The sequence below is a fragment of the Podarcis melisellensis genome, assembly GCF_964234715.1.
Source record: "Podarcis melisellensis genome assembly, chromosome: 2".
NCBI classification, from domain to species: Eukaryota; Metazoa; Chordata; class Lepidosauria; order Squamata; family Lacertidae; genus Podarcis; species Podarcis melisellensis.
Window position 1 is genome coordinate 120,205,087 of NC_138529.1, and position 8,046 is coordinate 120,213,132.

General features: G+C 44.1%; 1 protein-coding gene across 1 annotated transcript in view; it reads right to left on the bottom strand.

Annotated features, from left to right (window-relative positions):
• LOC309364919 (uncharacterized protein) overlaps window positions 1-8,046 on the bottom strand; it is a 105,396-nt gene that overhangs the window by 92,224 nt on the left and 5,126 nt on the right. The window lies entirely within an intron of this gene.

An 8,046-nucleotide genomic window follows, 5' to 3' on the forward strand; every position in this document is an offset into this window, starting at 1 on the left:
CTCCTGTCTCCTCCTTGGTGGAGACGGTGTTCTCTGTTGCTTCCAAGAAGAGCTCCAGCTCTCTAATTCTTTGGAGCGTAGCTACACATTCCTCCAGTTGCTGGGCTTTGTCTTCTAAGAGGGCAATCAACATACAATTGCTGCAGGTAAAGCTGCCTGCAACCTTTGGCAAGATGGCAAACATTGCGCAGGAACCGCAGGCGACTGCAGCTGTTCCCTCACCCTCCATCTTGAAAACGTGTCGTTGGGGGTGGCTACAGTGGTCCTCCATCTTAAAAAGTGTGAAGACAGGACAGGTAACCCCCCCCCAAAAAAACCTAGGTCTCCCCCCAACAAACGTTTGAGACTAGCTCCCCTATATCTAAAAGATGGATCAAACTGTGCGCGCCGCTGCCCTGCAAGCTCTGATAAGCTCCTCCCACAGCTAATCACCTGACTCAACAGAAACCCTGCCCCCTCTGACCTTTGCACAAGGAGAACAGCTAATCAGCCACAAAGAAAAACACACACACAAGAAAACCCTTTTGCTCCTCCTTCAGCTGCTGCCCTGCAAGTCAAGATTACTCAGAATCTTCCATGGGTCCAGATTACGGGCCGGGGTTCCATCCACCTCTGATATAAATCCTAAACCCTTGTTAAACTACTTGGACCACAGAACAGCTTCTGGGTTAGTGGTGAATGTCACATCAGCAGATTCCTTGAGACCATGAGCCCTTCCTTCAGATACACTTGACTCCCCCCTCCTTCCTCTCTCCCCATATACACACAAAGGTACACAGGGATTGTTTATTGTGAATTTACTCCTTTAGCCATTAACATCTATATTATCTGCATTTTTGTACTTTTTATTTTTCTGCACCCTCATGATTTCTCCCATGTGAAATCTTGTATGAATTCCATGAAGTTTAGCAACAGTGGTGCTCTAATTAAACTGCTTTCCTCATTACAAGCATCTAAATATTTTTCTCCTCTTGATTCACTTCTGCAAAATGAGTCGTTAAATCTGACCAAATCTTTTCCCACATTCCAAACATGTGTATGGTTTATCCCATGTGAGTTTTTTTATTGGAAGTAAGGCTAGATCCATGTGCAAATCTCCTTCCACACTCCAAACATTTATATGGTTTCACCCTTGTGTGAATTCTTTGATGAGATTCAAGGCTTGAGCTGTGAGTGAAGCTCTTTCCACATTCAAAACATGCATATGGTTTTTCACCTTTGTGAGTTTTTTGACGTGATGTAAGGCTTGTACCCTGGCTGAAGCTCTTTCCACACTCAAAGCACTTATAGGGCTTCTCTCTTGTATGGATTCTGCGATGGCAAACAAGACATGTGCAATTGCTAAAGCTCTATCCACATGTCACACATTTACAGTGGTGCCCCGCAAGACGAACGCCTCACAAGACGAAAAACCCGCTAGACGAAAGGGTTTTCCGTTTTGGAGGCGCTTCGTAAAACGAATTCCCCTATGGAGTTGCTTCGCAAGACGAAAAAATCTTGCATCCCCCCGCGGGTTTTTTTCGCTTTTTTCTTCCTTTTTTAAAGCCGCTAAGCCGCTTATCAGCTGTTCCGCTGATAAGCCGCTTATCAGCTGTTCCGCTGATAAGCCGCTTAACAGCTGATCGCTGGAAGCCGCTTGACAGCTGTAGCGCTAATCCGCTAAGCTGTCAATGGGCTTGCTTTGCAAGACGAAAAAACCGCTATACGAAGAGCCTCACAGAACGGATTAATTTCGTCTTGCGAGGCACCACTGTATATGGTTTTCCCCCTGTATGGATTCGCTCATGCACAGTAAGGTGTGAACTATGACTGAAGCTCTTCCCACTCTCAAATCTTTATAAAGAGTGCAAACCGGAAGGACATGTGCCACTGATTCGGTACTGCCATCTCCACAGGGACATAAGCATTTTTTGTGTGGAATTTGTTGGAATTGTCCCTCAAGTACAACCGAAGGCAGTATATTCAATCTTGCCAAAGTAAATGTGTGTCCATATTTCCCAATGTTGTGCAGATAGGGTGCAGGAGAGTCAAAATGGGTATATCTCTTCTGCTGATGTCTTTCCTACTGCGACCTTAGGCAGTAGGAATGTTGTCCCAATGTTGTCCTTCCAGGGTGGTTCAGGGCAGACCTGAAGTCACAAGATTAAGTCCTCCTCAACACAGCTCCCCCTCCATCCCACTTCCTGATAAACAACAGTCCTCTCCTTTCAGTTGGTTAGACGAATCAACTTTCAAACATTCACCATTTTCTTGCTTCATCTTAGAACAGAAGAGTTTTTCTCTCCAAGCATTCGGGGACCACTGCTTTTCACGTGCCTTGTGAAATTCCTCTCACCTCCATGGTAGCATTTTGCTGTTTAGCCAATGTCCTTCCTCTTAAAAATAGGTTGTATGTCAACACCTTCTTAAACCCACACTCTTTTTTTGGTGGTGGTGGGGTTAAGCTCTAGTTTCCCAACGACATCGGTCAAAACAACAAGGTTCTCCCCACCTTGACTCCTTTCAAACCACACACAGCTTTAAATCTTATTTTAAATGTCAAAGTACACAGTACATTGAACCATCCACACTTGTAACTCTACAAACTTTGTGTTTGGAGAGGCATGCCAAATCATAAACTTAGGGACTTCCAGTAACATGCAGCTGGATACTGCAAAGTTCTAGTGTCCACATCTTCTCCAGTGCACGCCAATACTTAATGCCAATTAAAATCCAATTATAAGGAGAACTAAAGGGAAGTTTTCCTTCTGCACATATGTTTTCCCTCTGCACATAATTGTTGCATTATAGGGAAGCATTGCATCTCTTTCTACACATAACTGTGGCCTTATGGGAAGTCTTGCTATGGGAAGCATTGCTTCTTTTCTCTTGCATTCTGAGAACTCTCGCTCATGATCCTTTCTCTGTTTCTGCACACACTGTACGAACCTGTTCCAAACACCAAGACATTCTTTCCTTTGCTCAATTCATCTTAAGTTCATGTTGACCTGTTCTCCATGCATAGCCGAGCACATCTATAGAACTTGATTGTTGTATTCTTTCATGTTATGATCAATCATTAGTAATTGTTTTATGCCATATAATTAATTAGGAGGTTTCATGCTTGCCTAGTCCCAACCTCGTTTCCCAGCCTTTAATCTACCAGTGATTAATGTTCACATGTAATTCCCACCCCTCACATGTAATTCCCGCCTTGCATTTGCATTAACCAATAGGCAATGAGTTTCTTTGTGTTTGTATCAACCAATCAACCACAAGTACACCTGTGGCAATGTTTGTAATATTCAATAAAAGAGAGGTCCCGGGACTTCCCCGGCAGACGCCTCTCACATGACACCTACTACTCGTCTCCCGTGATTTTCATTCCTACATCTGGTGACCCCGGACGTGCCAGATCCCTTACGCAGCCTAGCCCCTGTACTTCACTCGACTGGAAAAGTCTCAGCGCGCTTACTTCGTGAGTATGGGGGGCGATTTGACAAAATTGCAGAAAGAACATGCCAGGGAATTGTTTTCTCTAGTTAGACAGCGAGTTGTGGGTGTTAATGTTTCCTTAAAAGAAATTGAACAGCTCCTTGGTGAGATTGCTTGCCAATGTCCCTCCTACCCCGAAAGGGGGTCCCTTGAGGTGGGGACTTGGCAAAAGATCGGGAAGATCCTCTTTGCAGAACCGAGGGCTTCAATTCATTGTCTGCTCACCTGGCAGAAATGTGCAGCTGCCGTTGCTAAATTAGGACCCCAGGCGTCTCCTTCGGCCCCTGCCCTTCGGGCTGTTGCAGACAATCCCCCCCTCCTTATCCTAAGCTTTTGCCTCCATTGCAGCCTTGCCAACCCCTCCCTACACCTCAGCCCACAAACCCATCCACCCCTCCCCTTCCTCCTTTGCCTGCTTTGCCTGCCACAACCCCTGCGTGCTCTCCTACAGGAGCTGTGCGCACCTCACTTTCCCTGGCTAGGCAGAAAGGAATTCTGTCCTTAGAGGAGGAATCTGTGTGGGCTGGGAAATTGCCTTCTGCTTTCCCTATTAGCTCTTTTGTTAATATTAAACAACATTCAGAGCCCTACCATCAATTTATAGATAGATTGAAAGAAGCAGTCACCAGGCAGGTTGATAATACTACAGCCCAGAATGAACTGATGAAAAAATTGGCTTTTGAAAATGCAAGCACTGACTGTAAGAAGGCTTTGCAGTCAATCATTAACCGTCCTAAGTACGATCTGAGCCATGCCATGTCCTTGTTTGCCAGAGCCAATCCAAATTTGGCAGCCAACCAAAGTGAATTTAAGCGTAGCGCAGTAGCTTTGTCCTGTTGGATGCCCTTACTGTGTTTACTAATGGAGCCCCCTCCAGGGGGGTCGTTGCATGGCTACAAAATGATAAATGGCACAGCCTCTACATTCTTCCACAGAAGTTTGCCCAGCATTCTGAGCTGGCAGCTGCTGTTAAAGTTTTGCATCATTTCTCCACGCAGCCAATTCCATGACCCCATACGTGGCTTCCTTTAATGTTACTTGTGCCCGTATGGTGAACTGCACAAAAACCAACAGTGTAAAAATGGGCAAGGATAATTTCAATTGCTCTGATTATGTAAATATTTCATATATATATAAATACACAGAGCTGCCTGACGGCTGGTTTTGGTCGTGTCCAGGCTTCACGTTTAATTACATTCCTGCAAACATCAGTCATGGCACGCCCTGCTGCTTAAGCCGTATGTCTATTATTTTACCCAAGAAGCATCATTTATCCCGCTCTCGATATCGACGCGCTATAGAATTGAATAATAATTGCGATGATTCTGTCTCTCTCCCTAGCAGATCTGAATATATTTCTCTAGCTGTATCTCTTCTAGGAGTCCCTGGACTGGCTGTCCGGAATAGCAGGAATATTAACTCTTTAGCTTGCTCCGCAGCAAAGGCTCTGAACTTTACATCACAAGCCCTTCATCTTTTGAATAAAGAGCAGAGTGAACTCCAGCATGGCGTCCTGCAGAACCGCGCTGCTATCGATTATCTATTGATGCTCCATCATTACGGATGCGAACAAGTGGAAAACATGTGCTGCTTTAATATCACTGACAATTCTAAGGCTATTCAAAAACAAATCTCTCATTTGCAAAATCTCACACAACACATCAAACAGGATGTTGGTTTTCCTGCTTTCTGGGATTCTTTCACCCAGTGGCTTACCGCTTGGCTGCCGAACCTTACTTGGCTTCGTAATCTCTTTCAATATGCTATTGTCATAATTTGCATGTTGATCTTACTATGCTGCTTCCTCCAATGCATTCCTGGCCTCATAAGTCTTTTCTCTCGGCTTCTCTCTCCCCCTCAACCACCCAATAAAATCCTCGCTGCTTATTTTGCAAAGTGGCGATACCAATTGTAAACCAAAGGGGAGATATGGGCAGATTTATTTCGAGCATGCGTTGGCAAACCACGTATCTCGTAGTATCTTCTGTCCCATCCTCCCTGGCGAACTTATTTTGGGCATTTGCTGGCACACCACTAATCCCGAAATATTTTTGCCTTATTTACCCAGTACGCCTCGCAAAAAAGAAAAGAAAGGGGGAGATAAAGGGAAGTTTTCCTTCTGCACATATGTTTTCCCTCTGCACATAATTGTTGCATTATAGGGAAGCATTGCATCTCTTTCTACACATAACTGTGGCCTTATGGGAAGTCTTGCTATGGGAAGCATTGCTTCTTTTCTCTTGCATTCTGAGAACTCTCGCTCATGATCCTTTCTCTGTTTCTGCACACACTGTACGAACCTGTTCCAAACACCAAGACATTCTTTCCTTTGCTCAATTCATCTTAAGTTCATGTTGACCTGTTCTCCATGCATAGCCGAGCACATCTATAGAACTTGATTGTTGTATTCTTTCATGTTATGATCAATCATTAGTAATTGTTTTATGCCATATAATTAATTAGGAGGTTTCATGCTTGCCTAGTCCCAACCTCGTTTCCCAGCCTTTAATCTACCAGTGATTAATGTTCACATGTAATTCCCACCCCTCACATGTAATTCCCGCCTTGCATTTGCATTAACCAATAGGCAATGAGTTTCTTTGTGTTTGTATCAACCAATCAACCACAAGTACACCTGTGGCAATGTTTGTGATATTCAATAAAAGAGAGGTCCCGGGACTTCCCCGGCAGACGCCTCTCACATGACACCTACTACTTGTCTCCCGTGATTTTCATTCCTACAGAGAACCTCCGCTTTTGATGGTGGTCCAAGGGGCTTGCATCATGGCAAAGGTGATGACCCAACTCCTCCATCTGCCCCCATGCTGATCTGCATGGGAGTGAGCTGTTGAGGTGACTGGGGGTCAGCCTGCTCCCTCGTACCCCAGGAGGTTTCCAGGAATGTTTAAACCCTTCTTTCCCCTACCCTTTCATTTATGCCTCCCTCCAAGGTCGAGAGAGCTGCCGCCATAGTGCAAGACCAGAACCGGAAACTCCAGGTCTAAGAATAATACAAATATAGTGTTGGAAGGGGCCACAAGAATCATCTAGTCCAGGGGTAAAAGTAAAGGTAAAGGGACCCCTGACCGTTAAGTCTAGTCACAGATGACTCTGGGGTTGCGGCGCTCATCTCGCTTTACTGGCCAAGGGAGCCAGCATACAGCTTCCAGGTCATGTGGCCAGCATGACTAAGCCGCTTCTGGTGAACCAGAGCAGCGCATGGAAACGCCGTTTACCTTCCCGCCAGAGCAGTACCTATTTATCTACTTGCACTTTGATGTGCTTTCGAACTGCTAGGTTGGCAGGAGCAGGGACCGAGCAATGGCAGCTCACCCTGATTCGAACTGCCGACCTTCTGATAGGAAAGCCCTAGGCTCTGTGGATTAGACCACAGCACCACCCGCGTCCCAGTCCAGGGGTAGTCAACCTTTTTATACTTAACACCCACTAATGCATCTTTCTTGATGGTAAAATATCCTTACCGCCCACCAGGACTTGATGGAAGGAGGATTCAGAACCCTCTACCGCCCAGTTAGAATACTGAAATGCCCACTAGTGTGCGGTAGGGACCTGGTCGACAATCCCTGACCTAGTCCAACCCCCTGCAATGCAGGAAAAACAACCAGGAAGTAATTGTAATCTCTGTATTTACGTGGATTTAAATGAAAGAAATGAAAGAAGCTCTCCACACCACTGATTTCACGGCAGCGGTGCTCCAATTATTATTATTATTATTTAAATTTTATTATATTTTCCATGCTTATTACAGAACTGGAAAAAAAAATATTACAAAAAGACAATACCGATAAAGAGGACAAATTAAGAAGGGGGGGAAGAAAAGATAACTTGCACTATCTTTTGTTATTATTAAGATGAAGAATAAGACATAAATCTGAGATTGCAATTTCATGTTACAAAAAAATAATAATCTCATTATCATTAAACCCAGCCTCCCATTTATTCCTTAGTTCTTTCTACATAACTTTACTGCCATACCAAAATACTATTTTTTATATTATTTTTACAATTTAGTAATATTTATATAAGCAATTCATAAAGACTGCTGAGATCACTCAAAAGTAGCTACAGATTTTAACATAGTATAGTTTTGTTTAAGATATATTCTAAAGGCCTCCCATTTTGATACAAATTCAGCTCTCGGTTTATTTTTTCCTGATAAGCTATCTAATTCAGCATATTCAGTCAATTTTTGAATCCACTCCTGTCTGGAAGGAATTATGTTGCTTTTCCACCTTGATGGCTATAAGGACTTTCGTTGCCACTGCTGCATACAAAAAAATACCTTTAATATTTTTTTGAATATCTGAGTCAGTGATCCCCAACAGATATGCCTCTGGCTTTTTTATTACAGTGGTACCTCAGGTTACAGACCCTTCAGGTTACAGACCCCGCTAACCCAGGAATAGTACCTTGGGTTAAGAACTTTGCCTCAGGATGAGAACAGAAATCACACGGAGGCAGCGGGAGGCCCCATTAGCTAAAGTGGTACCTCGGGTTAAGAACAATTTCAGGTTAAGAACGGACCTCCAGAACGAATTAAGTTCTTAACCC